Genomic DNA, 18914 nt, shown 5'->3' with positions numbered 1-18914 from the left:
GCTTCCGCTGACGAAAGCGAGCAGAACGACGCGAAATCAGTTGATGGCGCACAACAGTCCCGCGAGACAAGGCAGAACTGGCGTGCGACTGCATGGCAGAGCAGGGTTGGAGACAATGCCCAACTGATATCGCTCGTATATGGACCGATCGAGAGCTTATTTCCTCACTACGTCACGTGAACAGAGTGCTGGCATCGCGAATTGTGCGGCAAAGACGGGAAACTTCAGGAGATAATAACGCGCCAGTTCTTTGTATCTTTAGAGGTTGTTTAGGGGCCATTTAAAGCCTTGGCTTCAGATACAGCATTCCTGATATATTTTGGCCATGCCGGGATCGAGGTCGTGATGGTTCGATTAAGAAAAACGGGCAAACAATGGCAAAAACTACACACGCGCTGAACGCATTCGTGGTGTGTGTCACTGCTTATTCGTGTTCCTTAAATGTTCAGCTGCGTTTCTCAAAATCTTGTGTAAGTCATTTATAAAGGATATGCGTAGCTTTTGTAATATTCGCGATAAAAAATGCAGAAAGTTTAGGTCCAATAATGTCGCAAATGTATGGAATAGTAACAAGAATGGATCTCGTCAATACCGTTCTCCGTAAAATGCACATATAACCGTTTCCGCAGTGCCGATACCATCCCTAGCGAAATATCCAATGTCCCTCTCCACGTAGCTGCCAAAGCTAGGGATATTTTTTCTAAGGCTGGTGGTGGGGAGAGGGGGGGGGGAGAAGGAGGATGCCGTACACGCAGTGTCGACTTCAAAAAAGCGATGTAAATTCACCTCTTCTTTTTTTCGTGTATTTTATGCGGGCGCCCAAAATATGATATAAGTATACGCGTAGGGAAAAAATACTTATCTAACGTTTGCAAAAAAAAGAAAAAAAAATGACACATGGAACGAATAGCAACTCTTCTGAAGTTTTTTTGTGTGCGCATCTTTCATTTCATTTTGCTCGTGTTTGTATGCGTCGCCTATACGTAGGCGTGGGACCGGCAAAAAGACACCCCAGCCTTCAAAAACAGGGCACACGCCTATGTGCAATGTTTGTTGACTCAGTCGCCTGCAGGAGTTTACATATCCAGCCTCAGCCGACGCCACCGGAAAAAGGATGGCCCGGAATACAAGCACAACGCCGAGAAAGAACGCTTCGGCGAAAAGATGCCGTTTCAAGCGTGGTTGTACACTATTGCACCAGATGGCGTTATGAGAGGGAGTAAAAGAAAAGAAAACGAAGCCGCGAACGAGCGACAGTTTCAGGAAAAAAGAAAAAGGGCGGGAGAAAGGAAGAGAGAAAGCGCGCGCAAAACGGCCATTCCCGATTGGAGGGCAGTGATGTCACGTGGCCTTGGGCCGCCGATTGCAGCGCCGCGCCGCGCCCGCTTGGCGCGACGCGCTCGCCGTAGAGGGAGGAAAAAAGGAGCCGGAGAGGGCGTGGGAGCGGCCGCCGCCGAGAAGGGAGTCGAAGCGGAGAGAAGCGCAGAAGGGGAGTAAGCTGCTGCTCCTTCACGAGGGGAGTGAGCGATGGAGCAAGCTTTGAGAAGAGGGCATGAGAAGAGAGGGGGTTACGAGAGAAGGGAGTTTTTTTTCTCTCTTTTCTCCTCCCTCTCTCCGAGGGATAATCCACGGAGTCCGCACCTGAGTTGGGGCCACTGGCGCCGCCGGCGTTCGGAGCGCCCGGTCCCTCAAAACAACAACCTTCTTCATCAACCACACAAAACAAGACTTCTTTTTATTTCTCTCGAGTGTTCGGAGAAAGAAAAAAGTCCGCGCCCTTCTCGTAGTACCTTACAACGTCAGCAGCGACTAACCAATAATACAAAAAGCAAAATCATAGCCGAGGCTTCAAACCCCGTCGCCACCCCGCACGCTGCTTTTCGCCGACCAATTACCAAGACGACCAAGCTTGTAACAAGTCTCCAGGACCTTCGACTTCGCTTCCCAGCCCGTCGCCGACCGTTGGTTTGTTTCATCAAGTGCCCGTCGTCTGTGTGCGTCTTCGCCAGTGTCAAGCCGTGTTTTTGCTCGCCCCCATCCATGCTTCTTTGATTGCCCGCCACAGAGCCACGAAAAGGAACCTCGTCAAAGAGGCTGCCTAGTCTATGAATCGCCGTACATACAACTCGCAAGATTTGACCGAAACCCTCCTAGCGCAAGACCCGAAGTTGCTGTAATCGCCGACGTTTCTTTCCCGTCTCTCCGGCGCAACAACCTGCTTGAATCCATTGTGCCGCGTCAATTGATTCTTCGGAGTCGTCGTCGTGACCGCGTGTTCTCTGTCTCGCAAACGTGCTCGCCGAAAGTTTTGTGTTCGTGCCCGCGCGTGTCTCTGTGCTTACGTAGCGATCGTACGGCCGACGATTTCGCCACGTTCCCGCCGCCGTCGACGCCCGGACGCGGTCTCCTACGGCAACGACTTCGTTCAACGTCTCGGCACCGTCGTCGCACGCTTCGCGCCGCCGCCTCAGCTGTCACAGCTACGTCGCCGCCGAGCCAAGACGAGGTTGAGTGAGTTTCTCGCGAAAAAGGTGGGGCTCTTCGGGCCATGAATCGGGCGACGGCGTTGCATGCACCCTTGCCGACGTCTCCGCCACCAAGCGTTGCTTCATCTTCCTCGTCGCCAACAGGAGAATCCTTGCGAGCCGCGCGAATCAGCTGCCGCCCCGGACGTCCGAGCCAGCAGATCGGATATCCTGCTTTTCGGAGAGCTTTGACGCTGCCTAGCACAGTGAACGAAGTGGCATCGAGCGAACGCTTAGCGCTGCCGCCAGTTTCGCGCCAAGTTCGCCTAGCAATACGCTTTCCGAAGAACTGTCTGGCGCCTTTGCCGCGTAGTTTCGTTCTCCATCATTTTGCGCATCCGGGTGCCTAGCCTTTAGTTTAATAGATTTATTCAGTTCCTTATATCGTTTCTCTCAAGAAAAACCTTTTCTCGTATATTCAGAACAACCTCAACTCGTAACTTTTCTGTCGCTTTTCTTAAAGTTTAACAACGCCCATCTCGTTTCCCTGGGGTCATTGATAGCAAAATCTAGTCCCGAAACTTTGACAATATATTTATACTTTCCTAAATACTTTAACTGTGGTTCCGTGTGTGTTTTGTGAGGATCATTATGCACTTTTATCTTTGGTGAATAAGAGGAGAGAACAGCACCATTGTTTCCATCTGTAGCTAACTACTGTCGACCCGATAATTTACACCCTATCACTTTCTCCGGTTGATATCATAAAAAAAAAAACACTGGACGAGTGAGTGGCGTGTGTGCCTGTGATGTGCATCACAATAATACCGAAAATCTGCACAGTAATTTCCTATCACTAAAATAGACAGTAGAGTTCGTTTCTTCTCGCTTGTCGTTTGCCAGTTTTTGGCCCCTTCGATACAGTAATAACGGAACAATAACAGAACTATCATAAGCGGCCTTTTCATCTGCCCACTGTCGTTGGTAAGACGGGACCACACGTGTTTATTTGTCGCTTACCCGTGAGACCAAATATATATCGCCGTACACCATCAACGTAGTTCCGGCCATCTCATCTATTCAGTCACTCTTATAGAATCCGCAGAACATGTAATATACACAAAAAAGAATCCAGGCCACGCTGTGGAAAAGGGTTTCGTAGTTTTAACCAGAATGTACGCATTTCCATGCAGCCTGCTGTAGAGTGAAATAATCTGTCTTTCCCTGAGCAAATAAACCCAAGAGTTCGTTCATCGACAGTGACAAACGTTGTATAGTCAGCGCGGAGCAAGACACGTATCGTTAATCAAGGTCATTAATATCATTTCGCTTGAGCTCTGGCTGGAAGTTCGAACAAGGAAAAGCGAGGTTACTGCTGATAAGACACGCACACTTTATTACGAGAACAAAGGCATTTTCAAAACATCCTCAGAGAAGTAGTTCACTTTATCTTGCAAGAAACGGTACGCTGTCCACTGTACATATTTACCTCGCCAAATAAATTGAGGCACAGTAATTTTTGTGAAAGCTATACGAAAGGAGATCTCGCAGCTTTTGAAAGGGCCCACGTAGCTAAAGAAACAATTTATATCATTCAGTAATTCAGTAAATACCGGACAGCTTGGGTAGCACTAGAGCAAATTAAGGTGGCAAAACACGAACAGTTCGCACTGCACAGAGTTTCTAACGCTCTGCGTACGCTCTGGGCACCCAGCTGCAAAAGTAATAGAAGAAGGAGAGGTTTTCGGTCTTGCCGATTGGAAGCTGACAGCACATGTCAGCTTGTCGTGTCTGCTTCAACGAGTCTTTAGAAAGAGAGGCAACGTCTTCAGAGACTTTGAAGCTGAATCTCAGCGAAAACTTGGAGTAGGCAATTTTATTTTTGTTTGGGAACTAACTGGCCGCAAAACTGACAGCGAAACGAAGTTGTTTGCTTACAAAGTTATCTTACCAACACTGTGAAGGACACTTTGATCCAAGTGTGTTTTTGTGCAACGTGTCAGGACGGCGAAACTCAATTTTCAGCCGTCGTTTCCGTTCGTTTCGTACTAAAACTCATTGACGGAAAAAGCGTCGGCCGCGGCCCTCCTGGGCACCATAAAAGAAGTTGGTCGTGATCGCGTAGATTCGTTTTTACGTCACCGCATATCGACCCTTTTCGATTTTAACACAGGCTGTTCATAAAAAAGCGACAGAAAAGGATTTCATATGGCATTTTCTTGTTTTTTACTCAAGTGATTCGCAAAACTTTGTTTTCCTTGACCAAACGTAGATATGGACCTACAAACGTTCTACTCAGACAAATCATTCCGGACTTTCTGAGCGTCTCAGCTGTAAAGTCTTTAGTGAAAAAATACTTATGCATTCGCTCCTTAGATTTCCATATCGTAGTTGGCCGTTATCTACGTACCTACGTATGGTGCTAGAACCTTTTGTATACGTAATGTAATCGCGAACCCCTGGGGTCGTCACCCTCCTTACCGTGGTTGTGAAGTAGAGATAAGGGATCAGGAAGAAAGGGCACACCTTGCCCGGTAAGTTAATCCTCGTGTACTGAATAGAACGAAGGAGAAGAGAGAGAAGTTTCCTTCTTTATGTAACTCTGACGACTACTGGTACTTAACTGGTGGCTATCGTGCCAAGAGTTCTTGAGTGTCAGTCCGGTAACAATAACAAATCACAAAGAAAGGAGACATAAGCGAAGACGATCCGTATCAGAGGGCGCAAAAGAGAGGCAGGAAAAGGAACTTAAATATCGAAGACAGGCGCGGCTTAGTTCTGCATGCTGGGACATCGCGATTTCTCAGTTGAGGAAAGCGCAAAAGTGGTCTGGGAGTTCGTCAGCTCACTGATTGCAAGGACACACAGATACGAGCTGTCGTCGTGGAAGATGCAAATTCACAGCTCGCAAACGAATCAAAAGACGAGCATAAAAATGAATCGAGGACAAGGCGTTGACTCGAAAAGAGGCTTTTCGCTGCGGTAGAAGAGCCGGTATACAAGAGAACCAGAGGAACACGAAGGTTACAGCGAGAAGACGTGTTTTTACAAGTCTTATTTTTCTGTCGCCTTCGATGAAGGCGGGTACCCATCAGTGACAGCGCGGAGTACTGGATAACGAGGTCTCTCAAGACGCTCCCGCGTCGGCGGGACGGCTCCCGGGCGCCTACGGCTCCTCGGGCCGGGGCGTGCCGGAGTCGCCGTCTTCGGCATCCACCCCGTCGGCGCCGGTGCCTCCGGTTGCCGCGTGGCGTTGCACTATGCAGAGGCTTCGGGAGACGTTCCGGCGCTCCAAAGGGGGTCCGGTCATCGAGTCCCATCTGCCCAGTTCGGTGAGCTTAGAAGTGCCGAAGCAGGTTCGCTCGGCGAGCTTCGACGAGATCCGCTTCAAGAAGGAGCACGACCAGGACGCCAACTCCGGGGACAACCTCCTCATGGTCCCGTCGACGAGGAACCAGAGATCCCGGTCGTTCGACTCGGCGACCACGTCCTCTTCGTCGTCGTCCTCTTCGGCTCACATGACCGCGTCCTCGGCGTCTGCGCCGCCTTCGGCGGTCCCTGTTGGCATGCTTGGCCCCGGTGTCGGCTATGGTGCCGTTGGTGGTGGTGGTGGCGGTGGAAGTGGTGGCTACTATGGTGGTTTCGGGGGCGGCGGTGGCGGCGGCGGCGGCATCACCTCGCTGCCGGTTCCCAGTCCTCCGGCCACGGTCACGGACGCGCCGTACCAGTTGGACGTGCCCAAGTGGAGGATCCTGCGGCGCTCGTCCAGCGACAAAAGCCAGTGCGCGGCCTGCATCCACTGTCAGTACATGGACGAGTTCAGCCGGAACACGTCGCGCAGCAACAGCCCGCCCGACAGGCCCCGGTACTTCTCCTCCGGCTCAGAGACTCTTGAAGAGAGCGAGTCCGAGAGCGCCGCGTCGGCGCGGCCCGACGACGAGCAGGTGACAGACGCCGAAGAAGACCTCCTGGTGTCGCCCACGTCGTGCGGTCTTATGGTGACCCTCTCGGTGCCGGACTCAGGCCACCGCGTTAGCCTAGGCGGCGACACCGGGGTCACCGTGGTTTCTCTCCAAGTGCCGCAAGTGGCCAAGGGCCGCTCGGCTTCGGTCGACTCGTCGTTCCTTCAGGTGCCCACGCCGGACCCTGACTTGGACCCCGACCTTGCGGCGAAGGCGCACCGCTCTCGCTCCGTGGACATTGTTCTGCCGACGGGAGCGGAGCCCCGCTACGCGCTCTGCCAGCCCAAGGAGCGAGGACATTCAAGGTATGTCATTGTCTGACGTTTACCATCGGCAGAACAGCACCAAGTGCGGCTAGTTGATTGACGTTCACTCTGTAATGGTTATAACTGCGTTAAAACAAGGGCAACAACAGAAGACAACACGTGCTGTAATTTCTTTTGTCGTCCTTGTTTTAGCGCAGTTAAAACCATTGCTGAATGTTTACCATCGGGTTAAAGTTACTTTCACGCTTGAATTCCATTCGGAAAATACGCCAGCCCGTGTTTTCCTCGTTTACACCAGAGCGAGAATTCAGACACGGTTACTGGCGTGTCTGGCATGCACGACCGGTTTGGCGTTTGCCGATGTGACTGTGGGTGGTGTGTTTCGTCGTGGCGGGCTCTGATGTAATCCCGCCTTTTTAATTTTCCCGTGCTGCCCCCTGCCGTTTTGGTAGGGATGGCAACACTGTTGCGAATGGAGTCGCCCTTAGAGCGCTGAGTCCTAACTCGGCATTTCCTGTGGCTTTCAGTGTATTTTAATTTAGCTCAAAAGGCTTGGGAGTTTCTTTATCTTTCTTTATTGATATGTGCTTGTAAGATCCGTGTCCACAACTTTGATCAGGGACGAACTTCGAACCTATCGCTGTACAGGGACAAGATTGATCGAGAATTACGTTCTTGACGCGCCACGCGGAATGCTACTCATTGTTGTTTGTTTCGATTGTGGCCCTCAACGTGCTAGGGCGCGTTCCGAGGGACCAAAATAATGTTTATTCATCCACTCATCCATTCCTATGCAACATAAAAATATGTATCACAAATGCCTGGGCAAGAGTCAGATGATGCACCTTTGTTTCATATCCTGGTTTCATAATCGGGCTGTCATTGCAAGAACATCACCCAAGTCGTCCACTTGACTAATCGAAAAAAGTTTCACGCAGATTCGAAAATGATTTAGTTATGTGCCTGAAGCTCCTAAGAGCCATATTGTGTAACCACCGCATTCCACGCGCTCCTGCTTGATATGCGGCATTCAGAGGCAAAACCGAAGACCGAGAAGACTTGCTTTTTTTCCATTTTTCTCATCTTTTGCTGTTCTCTTTGGGCGCTGTGCAACTCTGGGCCGTGCCAACTGCCTTTACTAAAAGAATTCCTTTTCATTTTGTGTGTTTTGACGCTTGGCGTATGATGAACATTCAACCACTGAATGTTTGCCAGTGAATAGTGCACCGAGGTCACAAATCCGAAGCGCTGTTTTGTGATGGTGTCGGTTTCAACACTGTTCATTTGCGGTCATTTCACTATTTGCCATTGGTCAGAGCGAAGCTCCGCCGACGGGATCAATCGAATGTAAGACATCACCGCAACATCATGTCCTTGGGCTCCGTGGTGAATTTTCAATGAACACCTGTAAAAAAAAATTGGCGTCGTAAACTAAATGTATACAATGACTTCAAATAATAGGGCACCAACACAAACAAGTCAGCGCATAAGCTTTGGGAAAAAGCTAAAACATGCCCAAGAGAATAACTGTTCCTTAGTGTTTGCTAAAGCACACGTTGGAGCCAAGCGTGTGTTTGGTATACAAGCGCAAGTAATAAAAGCGATGAATGAGCTAAAACCAATACGCCTATGAAGAAATGTAATGGTTATTTTAGCCTTTCAAGGAAACTATAATAATAATAATAATAATATCTGTGGTTTAACGTCCTAAAACTAAGATATTATTATGAGAGACGCCGTAGTGGAGGACTCCGGAAATTTCGACCTCCTGGGGTTCTTTAACGTGCACCTAAATCTAAGTACAAGGGCCTCAAACTTTTTTGCCTTCATCGAATCGCCGCGGCCGGGATTCGATCCCGCGACTTTCGGGTTATCAAGGAAACGTTGCTAGAACGAATGCGTGAATCAGTGAGCTGACTAGGATGATTTGACTTCATGTGGCCCTGGCCTTTATATGGTTCATCGCATTGCCCTGGTTCTGGTCTTAAGTCCTGGCGCGTATTACCAGATTGCCCCTATGTGCCAGCACTCTTCCGTCGAAACGCAGGCATTCGTAAACGATAACCCAGCAATATGTACAGCGTAAATAGGGTGATTGCTACACACACACACACACACACACACGCATATATATATATATATATATATATATATATATATATATATATATATATATATATATATATATATATATATATATATATATATATATATATATATATATATATATATGCAGGTATTTCGGGCACGACGTAGGTTCTGACACATTATATTTGACGTTTCAGCCGTGGTGCTTCGGAATAAATTGTGCGAAAACGTACGTCGTGTCAGAAATACCTGCCTGCAACGCTTATACAAATATATATACACCCAGTACTGCTTTTTTATTGTTGTCTTCCTTTATTGAGTTTATTTGGGTACGATGTAACATCATTAATGATGTTGGTACTACATTTGGAGGTCCCATACTTACGAAAACTCAGAGGGGGACCTCATAATAATAAAACACATGTACGTTAAGCGTTGAGTGCAGCAAGAGAATAAAGTATAAATTCGTAAAAATGTTATAGAAAAGCCAGAGAAACACCGGAATAAAAAATCACAGCATATCCACGGAGTGAATGATGATGAGTGGGCGAAGCTGCGGAGGTTCATCGGTAAACCGTGAATCTTCCGTGAATTCTGCCCAGTACATCATCACCGACGTGAGATCGGGCGCGTTTATACTAAAGGTTCGATGAGTTATGACGACTTGCAGCGCACTTTAATTTTACATGTACGCTGTGAATTTTCATTGTTTAGAAAACCATTGCTTAGAAAACATCTGGCGTCTTTCGTTAAGCAGCTGGCGTCTTTTCGTTTTGCTTTAGAAACATCTGGCGTTCTTTCGTTTTGCTTTTACAAAACATCTGGCGTCTTTTGTTGGTTTATTTCATCAATCAACGGCGTTTTGAACAAAATTTTTATTGTTTAATCACGCACAGGAGAAATCTCACCAGGCACTACCTTGGAGGTAAAGAATGGCTGCTAATGGGAATGAGAGACAGAAGAAGTCGGCTTTTAGCTAACGCTGCGAATTTTTTATTGTTCAACAACGCACAGGAAAAATCTCCCACCGGCACCACCTTGCAGGTCAAAGCGTAAGACTGGTTACATACTACGCTACGAGGGACGAACGGGTGCCGCTATAAGGAGCTTCGCCCCTAAAAGTGAAAGTACCAAAAGTGAAACAGGAGATGTTTATAAATATACGATTATATTATAGTTAGTGTAAGCTGAAAAGAATACCATCGAAAATCTTCATGATGGAGGCGTCATGAATTTAACGAAACAAAATGAACACTACAAAATCGAAGGACAAGACTAATGCACAGAAATTATTGCAGCTTTAACGTTCAGGTAAGCGTCTCTGCTCTCCAATCTTTGGTTATACGACCAGAACTGATACGGTGCTCTCGCCTTATCTCCCCCCTCCTCCCCCCTATTGCCTATCGTTTTCTGGTTCTGGCGTCCGGCCTTCTTATCTCGGCCACCCTGTGGACTTATAACGGTCGTTCTTTCGTAAAGTGCTGCGCAAACACGGGCAGGCCCCAGGCCTTCCCTTCCTAATTCGATGACCCTTACGGGAAAGCCGGAACAGCTCCAGTTTATTTTATCGTTTTGTTTTACTTTTTTATCTGCTCTTACCGGTGTTTTTCGTGCCCTTGCGGTAAGGTGTGCTTGAATTTGGACTTTCTGGCTGCTGGCTTCTCGTTTTGTTAATTATATTTAATTTTGGTTCGTGTCGGCTTTTCTGCGAGCCATCCAATATACCGGGAAAAGTGGTGGCTCATGCCTGTTCAGCGTTCCAGCCGTTACCTTCGGTTACCTGCAAGGCTCGATACAAGTACCTCGAAGGTAAAAACGAAATCAGAATACCAAATATTTTTAAACGAACGTGGGGGAATTGCTCAGCGGCTCGTTTTGTTTGTTAGACACCCCCCTAATGAAAACCAACACACAGTGAATCCAAGGAAGTTACAGGGGTCATTATTTCCACACCTTTAACAATAGCGTTGTAATTACGATAAATGTAAAGAAAGTGAAATTTAAGAAAATACAACTTCCCGCCGGTAGGAACCGAACCTACAACCTTAGGACAACGCGCCCGATGCTCTACCAGTTGGGCATCGGACGCGTTTGGCATCGGACGCAGAGTTGGGCATCGGACGCAGAGCATCGGACGCGTTTTCCGAAGGTTGTAGGTTCGGTCCGTACTGGTGAAGTTGTCTTTTCATCCACTTTATTTCTTTGCATTTATCATGATTACTGCACTGCAATTAATTAAAGAATGCAAATACTGACCCCTTTACCTTCCTGGCGCCATTGTCTGTTCGCTTCAATAAATATTTTTAAAGCGTTTTTATTCCTTGAGATCACGTTATACTGACATTCTGTATGAAAGTGTTTTCGAGAATCATTTTGCTTTACATAATTAGTTCTTTTTTTTATCCACCGCCAATTCAAGGAGCAGCTTTTTTTCCCTAGAACTACGTTATATAAAGCTACATACGTGGAGTCGTCGCGGAAACTGCGTCATAAATAAAGGAAAAGCTGTCTTTTTTTTTTTTTTTGCTACCGTGAACTGTGAATAACGGTTGATATTCTACGCCACATTCACAACTGTTCGTCGGTAGTTCGCGTGTGGCAGACTGTACGTATACTTGTTCCGTTTAGTCCATGGCTATTTCTTTCCTTCCCTTGTTTTTGGTAACGCTGCTCATAGTTACGGATGATAGGTAACAACGTATCGCGGTAAAATCAGAAACTTTGCAGGCATAGCAGTCGTAACTTCGTTCACGATGGAAGTAATAGATAATTGGGGTGTCGAATTCGGTCCGAAACCCCACAAAATTGGCTTACAGTGAAAATCGACCAACAAAATGGTGTACTTCGACGTCACGTGTATGCAGCGACGTCATCGAGGCTTCCGTGTTGTGATATGATAGAGCCCAGCAGAGAGAAAAGATGCGCTTTATCTGGATCTATTTATCCTCAGAAGCACAGTGGAGGTTTGGCGTATCTTGCAACAAAATGGCGTTCGTTGACTACATGTGTTTGCAGTGACGTCACATAGGCTGCCATGTTGTTGTACAGCATAGCATAGGGAGTAAACTGCGCTTTATGCCGATCTGTTCATCTCCAGAAGCGTATGTCTGTGAAAGCTGGGTGATTCGTACAAAAGAGTGGCATACGATGACGTCACGTGTATGCAGTGACGTCATCAACGTCACTGCATACACGTACGTGTTGATATAAAGTTGATATAAAGCCCTACACAGGAAAAAAAACGCACTTTATCTGGGTATCTTTATCTCCAGAAGCACAGTTGAGGCTCGGCGAATCGGGCAAGAAGATGGCGTACTTTCAATTGATGTGTTAGCAGTGAAGTCATATGGGTTGCCATTTCGTTGTACAGCATAGCACAGTGAAGAATCTGAGCAGTATCGCGATCTGTTCATCTCCAGAAGCACAATGCAAGTTCTACGACGATTACAAGAAAATGGCGTACGCTGACGTCATGTCGACGTGGTGACGTCATATAGGCTCCATGTTGTTGCATAGCCAAACGCAGTGAAGAAGCTGATCATTATCGCGGTCTGTTCATCTCTAGAAGCGCAATGCAAGCTCTGCTACACTTACAAGAAAATGGCGTACGCTGACGTCACGTGTGTGCAGTGACGTGATTTAAGCGACCATGTTGTTGCACAGGCGACCACAGGGAAGAGCTGAGCTTTATCTCACTGTATTCAGCACAGTAGAAGCGGTGACATTCGTACAAGGAAACGACGTACGGGTCATTGTCACGTGAATACTCACTAGGTAGCAACTTCCATTTTCAACATACACACGTACGGGTGGTTGTGCGCTATCGCTCGGTACGCGGCGCGATCTCTTTGCGAAATAAATCGATGAAGTGTCAGCGGGATTTATTCGTTTTAGAAATAACCCCCGTGGCGTCGTGAATTACATTTCTCGCTCGTGACGGCGCGATAACAAAGTAAAGGAATGCGATCCCCAAACGCGTTTATATAATGGGAAAAACTTCGATAAAACGAAAAGAAACAAAGAAGCAAGAGACGACGTGGCCAAAAGTCTAGTCTGAGATCAGAAAAAGGACGCTGCGAAGATTAAAGACTCGGCGGGAAAACCTCTTTTACGTCTCGGCATTAACTGCACGTCGGGCTCTTTCGGACGTCGAAATAAAGGCAAAAGAATTAAAGAACACTTCGTAACCGACTATGGTTTCGCTTTCCTTTCTGTTTCTTGCATCGTTGGGTAGAGGGCCTTAAATGTTAGAAACGAAGGGCCAGCGATCGGCGCCATAGAGAAGGAAATTCATTTTCTTGCTTCTTTTTTCTTTATTGCCCTGAGTTTGACGTCGGCACGTCCCACACTGCAGAGGCGGTGACAGGAAGTTTTAATAGTTCCCCGATGACGTCAGCAGTAGTAACGTATAAAAGAGACGCCTGCTGCTTTGAAATTCGTGGCGTAACTCAGTGCGTATAGGATAGAGTTTATGAACAGAATTCGTCTGTGAATCGGTACTGCGTTACGTCCTTTTTGTGTAAAAAGGTCAAGCAGGCTTTTCGAACCTAGGTTTTATACACACACACACGAAGACAGGGAGAATTGGGGTGGGTCTATACGCAACTGAATGATTTCGTCACTTCGTCAATGTTATATCGAGTTTCTTTAAAGGGACCGACGACCAATTTTTATGGTGCCCATTTCCTTTAGCGCTACGGAAAGCTTACCGTTGAGAGTATCTAATCATAGAACGGTAACGTGGAAAACGCCGCGAAACGTTTGTAATCAGAATTTTTTAATCTGCGGCGAATATGAAGACGTAAACACAAGTGACAACTCATTCTGCAAACAGTGAGCGCGAGAGCGCTCACTGGTTACAGCGAAGGCAGCGCCACTTCTCACCGTGCAACTCCTTTTACCTCGTAAGCAGCACAAAATAGAGCGGGGATAGATAATAATATACATACTCTAATTTTCAGGACTTATTATGGCGCGCATGACAGCATGAGACTACGTGATTACGTACAGCAAAAAGTGATCGACTCCACAATCCAGCTTCAAGGCTATTCCGCTAGGCTGCGCGACATACCGGTTTTTGTTATTTTAAACGCGATTTAAAAATATTAATCCTACAGACAACGCGAAAAGGATGCTGGAATCTGTCACAATATTTTACTGTCTTTTCATTTTTATCGGGATCTAATCACACGTTGTGACCAGTTGTCGGTCCCTTTAACACGCTATGTACAGGCTGCCTCTGACTTAATGAGGATTTAGTCCAGCGATTGTCTTGCTGGGAGAGCAGGGCGTCTCTTTTCACTCATTGGCTCAAAGTTAGTCAGACGTCATCCCCTGAAGTTTTTTGGGGATAATAATCTCGCATTAGTGATTTGTGATTCGGAGTGTATTTCCCCATGGGGGGCAGGGGGGAGAAAGTTATTTCGCACTTCCCCCTCCCCCACCCATTTGTGGAGTCCGAAAGACATGATTCTCAACGAATGAAAATAAATCAAAAGGAAGCGTTGACGGGATTCACACAATGGCCTGTCTTTTGGTCCCTGGTTTTCCGGGAGTAAAGATATTAAGCAAACAGCTCTTGGAATTCAACATCAGGGGGCTTCGACTGCTATCATCATCAAAAAAGTGCGTGCTCATAACCATGTTCTTTAAACAATCATTGGAAAGTTCCGAGACTGAGTAAAAGTATGACGCAGACTTCGCCCCCCCCCCCCTCTCCCTTAGTACTTAAGTGACTAGGGCGGGCGGGCGCCCCCCTTGCGCACACCTATGTCATGCATATATTCGTGGAAATGTTGGTTTTCGCGGAATTCAGCTAACCTTCGCTTCAGGCTAGCTTCGAAAGGTCTACCACTGTAGAATTTATTTGTACTCGGTGCTTATTAAGCGTTCCTCGACTGATACGATGGATAAAGAGCCCGTGCATCGTAATTAGGTATATCGTGGGGTTGGTACGGGGAAAACTCCCACAATTTCATTAAATCGGGGCTCGGTGAGCTTGCGCTTCACGAAGGAAAGAAAACCAAATGCGGCGAATTTTCCTAAGCGGAAATGTAGTAGTGTGTTATGAATATAAGGGAGTGTTACAGAGTCATAGCAATGCATGTGGGTTTAATCGTGTCAACTAGCTAAAAAAAAGTCCTGTCACACAAGATCTTGCTTTCAGCTAGTTCTTGAAGATTCATACTGTTACGAGGAGAAAAGGAGTTGCGGAATATATTTGCGAGATATGTACAGCGTAGCACTCGAAGTCAGGCATACAAGATGGAGCCGTTCGGGTATTTTAGCTAGCTAGGGTATTGCCGTAACTTGCTAAAATACCCTAATAGAGTCCTTTAGAAGTTACAGAAATGCGGTATCTAATTACGGCACGGTATTACCGTACCGCTACTACTTTCTCGCTTGTTGTGCTATAGCTGTTCCCAGTGCCAGTGAGCGACAGGTTCCTCGTTCACAATGCGTAGGCTGAGAGGCAAGAACAATGACGCGTGACAATCCCATAGTCAGTTTTGTAAAAAAGCATTTGTAGTGTTGGGCTGCCTTCACTGGAATAAGAACCGGCGAAAGCATAACGAACGAGAAAGGAGGCGCTATACCGTAATACCGTACCGTATTTCCGTATCATATTTCCGTAATTTGCTAAACTACTCTAATACCATACCGTATTTCCGTACAGTATTACGGTAACTTGCTAATAGGCCCTAATGACGGGACAGTTGTGGCTTAGTAAAGCAACGGGGCAAAATTCGCCCCCCTCCCCCCACCAGAGGCATAGAAAGAAAGGTTTTTGGGTGGAGGGGGGCACCCCCTTGATCTGAAGTGGTGGGGCCGGGCGGCAGGTGTGGTCGAGTGTTATTTTGTGCTCCGTATGGAGGGGGGGGGGTCTACCCCACTGTCTCCTCCCTTGAGGGTTAAGGGGGGCGGAGACCCTCTCTGTGTGCACGCCTATGGCTCCCAGATTACGCGCCTCGAGGCATATACTACGTGTCGCGCGAGGCGTCCATTTGCGAGCGATCCGTGCGATGGCGTTTCCAGGTGCGCCGAGTTTCGAACGCGAGAAATGCCTCGAGGGGCTTTTGAGGCGGTGAGGCGGTGATCGATTTCCAATGTTCCGACGCGCCGGTGACGGCCGCCGTAGCTCAGTCCAAGTATATATATATATGCATATAATCGCGTGCGTCGCTGTAGCGCCTGTGGAAGGTGTCGCCGCCGTCATAACCGCCCGGGGCCTTTCGCACGCCAGCACCGTATTACGTACCACTCCCTGCGTACTGTTTATATCGCTGCAATCGAAAAGAAGCAGTTCCGGTCGATTCAATACAAACAAAGTTGGGCAGCTACGCACTATCGGTGAGAAGGCTGAGGAAACAGCGGAGGTGGTGGCATTCCCCCTCCTCTTTTCCCTCCTCCTCAGCCTAACTTCTATTTCCCAGCCTTTGCTATAACTTAATATACAGGACTATGCTGTGCTTCACCTTTTGCCCTCCTCCTTTTTCTCCTCCTCACCATCACTTCGCTACCCCCTTGACATACTTTGCTATACTATACATTGCTATTGGCCGCGAGGGCCTCCACTGGAGAGGCCGGCGCTGCGGTCGTTTTGACGTCACAGATAGGATGCTCCTGCTCGCCTTGCTTCGTAGATGTTGTGCAACGCGACGTTCAAGTGAAATTGCGGTGCGCTAGGATCAATTCTCTCACCGCGTGAAGCTTAATTTGGCCAGCTGGAGACATTATCGCCGTATGAGCAGCGCTATAGGTTGCGTGCGAGCAGCTTCAGCTTGTTGGTGTACTGTTTGGTGCCGCAGGGCCAGTCGTATGCGGCAGATCTCGCTGTAAGTTTTCATCGCCAGCCCAAATGTAAAAAAGTGCGCAACACTCGGCTGGTAAAGCCGAAAATGGGAAAGGACGCCAACGCGAACTCGCAGGTCTGCGAGTGCAGCAATTCTCGCCACGAAAGTGCAGCAAGCACTTTCGTGGCGAGAATTTTGTGTACGACGCCACAATTAAGATGTTCGGTAACAGCGGACATGTGCTCGCGAGCGCTCCCGGCAGTTTATCGCGGGCGTTTGTCGATGAATTTATTGATGCTGGAGAACGACAGGCTCACTGTCATTTAACAAAATAGGTAAAAAGAAAAGCGCCCGTGTCTCAAATATCTCTCACGTCGAGGTCCTTACGAAACTTAAGGATTTTGTCACGTTTAAGATTGCCTTGTAGGCACTCAAAACTAACATTGATACGTTGCCGAAGAGTGTAAGCCAAGGCGAAAAGTAAACGCATCATTAGCAAAAAAAAAGTAAACAGAACGGTGACGATCGTAAAACAAATACGAGCCCAACTAAAATGAACAGTGGAGGGGAAATCGGCCTTTGTTTTGCAGAGCACTTCTAAACATGTGCGGCGATGCACTCCGCTCACCATTCCCACGTTTTCGTTGACAGCAGTGCTGTGCAGCGCACGCGCGGTGGTATTACTATTCGGCGGCACGTTTCCCTCCTTGTTGCAAGTTTACTCGTTCGTTTTATAAAAAGTCTGAGAATTATTACGCGCAAGGTATTTCATAATGTATTACCAGCTTAGCTTTGGCGACATCACTTTCATCGTCCTCCATGGCGTCAGCTGTACCGGCTTCAGGTCACGATTGCAGCATGCTAATTAGACACGTGGGAGCCACCAGGGGTAAGAGCCGTGGTTTGCTTGCCCGGATTATAAGGTCATGCCGCTTCTTTAAGCAATGAGCTTCAAAACAAGGGGGACGCACGCGCAGCGGCCACAACAAAAACGCGCGGCAGCAAAGGCGCAGGAAATGTGGTGTTCCAGCAGACGACACAACGCCGAATCCTATGAGTGACGTCACAACGTAGGTGGCGCTACGCTATGTCCTCGCGGCCAATACTGAACATCGCTATGCTATACATGCTATACTATACATGCTTGACCCTCTCCCCTGCTCCCCACCCTTACTTCCCATTCCCATCTCGTTGCTATACTATATTATAGGTGGCTGTGGTGTGGTTTCGTTGTTTCTCTTCCTCTTTCTTTCTATCTTTCTCTCTCTCTCTCTATTGCTTTGTCTTTATCTTATTCTCTCTCTGTCTGTCTTGCTCTCTGTCTTTTCTGTCTCTGTTTGCGTCTGTTTCTTTCTATCTCTCTCTCGGTGTATTTCTTTCTCTGTCTATGACGATGATGATGATGCTCCCGGGATAACTGGCACCTACCCGCTCAGGAAGATCGGCCTAGAGTCGGGCGGATCATATAGTCTGAAATTTTTTAGGTTCTAATAGACGTTACAGTGTCAATTAGAATGAAGGGTTATTTTCTAATGAAATCTTTTCTGTCTTTCTTCCCATTCTCTCTCTTTCTTTCTATCTCTTTCTTTCCCTCTCTCTCTCTCTCTGTGCTCGTTCTCTCGCTCATCCGTGTTAATGCATCCCGCGCCAGACAAATAGGAGTGCGTGTTCTGGGAGCGAAGCAGGACATTAAGAAGAGGAGGAAGAGAGCGCGCGTATTTCATGATGGTAATAGTTTTTGTTTGCGACTAACGAGGTTTTGTCCGAGCATAAACTGCTTCGCGGTTAAAAACAACTTCTTGACTTTTATAGCTAGCCACTTCGTGCATTATGTGGTAGAAGCGTAGACATTTTGGCGACTTGGTATAGTTCTATTTTGATTATATGCTAGCGCAACACTAACAGAGACGAAGAAACAACATCAAAGGACAAGCGCATACTCGCAACTGAAACTTTATTCAAAAGCAAAACACATAAATAAGAAGTACAGACCCCATTGCTTCGCCCCTGCTTTCTTTTTGCGTCGCACAGAGTTCATGGTTAGTTGTAGTCTTCGTCTGTTAGACTACGCCTTGTCAGTACAGGTGGCGGGCAGGTGGCGCTGTACTTTTCCATTTATGGGTTTTCTTCGTAGGTCGGCTAAAAAATGTAGACCTGCACTCAGGCTCACTCAAGACGCATATTTTGTGCTTAGGCCTCACTCGGACTCACCGAAATTTTCCTCGACCAGACTCACTCGCATTCCGACTCACTGAAAGTTTTTTCGACCGGACTCACTCGGACTCATGCTCACCAAGACATTACTTACCCGGACTCACCCAGACTCAGGCTCACAGCTCG

At 47.5% G+C, this 18914-nt stretch overlaps 1 protein-coding gene across 4 annotated transcripts in view; it reads left to right on the top strand.

The window, feature by feature from the left end:
- The window catches only part of LOC119401738 (eye-specific diacylglycerol kinase), a 604253-nt gene that overhangs the window by 320269 nt on the left and 265070 nt on the right, over nt 1-18914 (top strand). Inside the window, exon 1 of one of the 4 annotated variants that reach the window (XR_007417067.1) lies at nt 6162-6732. The exons of the other annotated variants lie outside the window; for them this stretch is intronic. The gene's annotated coding sequence lies outside the window, so the exon portion shown is untranslated. Of the gene's footprint in view, nt 1-6161; nt 6733-18914 lie in introns of those variants that run through there. 4 annotated transcript variants of the gene reach the window in all.

Source organism: Rhipicephalus sanguineus, chromosome 8 (genome assembly GCF_013339695.2).
Source record: "Rhipicephalus sanguineus isolate Rsan-2018 chromosome 8, BIME_Rsan_1.4, whole genome shotgun sequence".
NCBI classification, from domain to species: Eukaryota; Metazoa; Arthropoda; class Arachnida; order Ixodida; family Ixodidae; genus Rhipicephalus; species Rhipicephalus sanguineus.
Note: the sequence above shows the minus strand (reverse complement) of the source record. Positions and strands in the feature narration are given on the sequence as shown.